This window comes from Coregonus clupeaformis, chromosome 24 (assembly GCF_020615455.1).
Source record: "Coregonus clupeaformis isolate EN_2021a chromosome 24, ASM2061545v1, whole genome shotgun sequence".
Classification (NCBI taxonomy): Eukaryota; Metazoa; Chordata; class Actinopteri; order Salmoniformes; family Salmonidae; genus Coregonus; species Coregonus clupeaformis.
The window spans coordinates 17,724,389-17,726,213 of NC_059215.1; positions in this window are offsets into that span (position 1 = coordinate 17,724,389).

Here is a 1,825-nt window from a genome sequence, read left to right on the forward strand (position 1 = left end):
TGTGCACTCTGCATGTGCCGGGGCGTGCGCTGCCCTACTGACATACTGTACATTTTATACATACCATAATACTGAGCGTGCGATAACGAGAGGTGGGCGGGTGAGGCACATGCACAATGGGCGGCGCACACCGTGACTGGTCCGAAAGTTGTTAGTAGCTGCCGGTGCTGCTTGGAGTTGATGGCCGGACATTCAGATCATGTGTCTTAGGAAAGTATAAACAAACAAGTGATACATTTTGTCCTAAGTTTGTGTGTGTGTGTGAGTGTTTGATTTTGTGGAGGAAATGTAGGCTATGTCATTTCAGCATACAGTATTTTACTGTGGCAGGATTATTCACATCCCCTCAGTAACATTCAATTGCAGTTCATTCTTTTGTCACTAGGAAGAGCTACAACGCCAGCAAACCCATTTTGTAGCCTCAACTCCCCCACACTTGCAGCTTTCTGAAGTGTTTGGGCGAGTTCAAGCGGATCACTTTTGTCAAGTCGCCTTCCAAAGTGTGTTGCATTATTGGGATCAAAATTGTCCGACTTGCACATACATGACAACTGCAGTCAAAGGTCATGAAGTTTGATTGCAGTTGACTGCACGTTTCTGCAGCTGCTCATCATCAACTGCATTGTGCAAGGCTCTATTGTCTACCAATCATTAGGGTGTTTTTGTTTGACCAACGCCAGCGTGACCAAAGACAAGACTGAAACAGGTAATTTGTACATTGATAGACTTCAATGTACAAGTTAATGTGACATTTCAGTCTCTCTCAACAATTGAATTGATAGTACCATGTACACACATATATTAACAGGTTGTGAGTGTGTGATATGGGGGTTGGATACATGTTTATTTCATTACAAATAAAACACTTTTATAAACAATGGAAACCCTGCCATGTTGCTTTGAGCCTTGCTGTTGGAAAACCACATTGGTGTCCGACTTTTGGCTGTTGCAGATGCACCTCCCCCGACTTCACTCCTCAACTTTCGTCTGCAGTCGATTGCTTCAGCCTTACCACTCAAACGAGCCCCCTCTCTTTGGGATGATGGTCGAGATGGCCCATTGTGCAGATAATGAAGGTAGACCTAATTGATCAGATAACTTTGGCTGTGTTTACATTTACACAGCCAGCCCAATTCTTCACAAATGTTTCACAAATTGGTCTTTTGGCTAATCAGATCAGCTCTAAAAAGATCTGATGTGATTGGTAGAAGACCAATTAGTGAGGAAAAAAGATCAGAATTGAGCTGCATGTGTAAACGCAGCCTTTGAGTTCTTTAGATTAATCTGAACTCAAAGGCTGCGTTTACAAAGGCAGCTCAATTCTGATGTTTTTATTTGCAGTGATTTGTACTATTAGGATTGAGCAGTAGGCTACCATGATATTACACCTAGGTCTATAAGCCTACTTGATGATGTTGATGATGATGAGGATGATGTTGCATAAAAACATTGTTAATTTGTTTGTCTTTCTTAAGCAACCTTACATGAAGACTTGTTGTAACTGTGTTTATTGTTATTTGTCAAACTACCTTAATCTGCGCTACTATCCTACCTACCATTTTACCATCCATGCGTAAAATAGGTGTGAGAAGCCTACTGGTGTACTGCCAGGAAATATAGCAATCTCCGCTCTTATGTAAATCATTCCCTGCCAGGATAAATTTGGTGTCAGATTCGAAGTGCGTCAAATTATGAAGTGTGTGTTGGCCGACTCATGCACATGTCATGATGAGAACATGTTATGGCAGGGCATGCAGATAATTACAGGGTGCTCTCGCTGTTTGGGCACTGAACAGAACAGAAGTCGCTGCCAACATATACACCT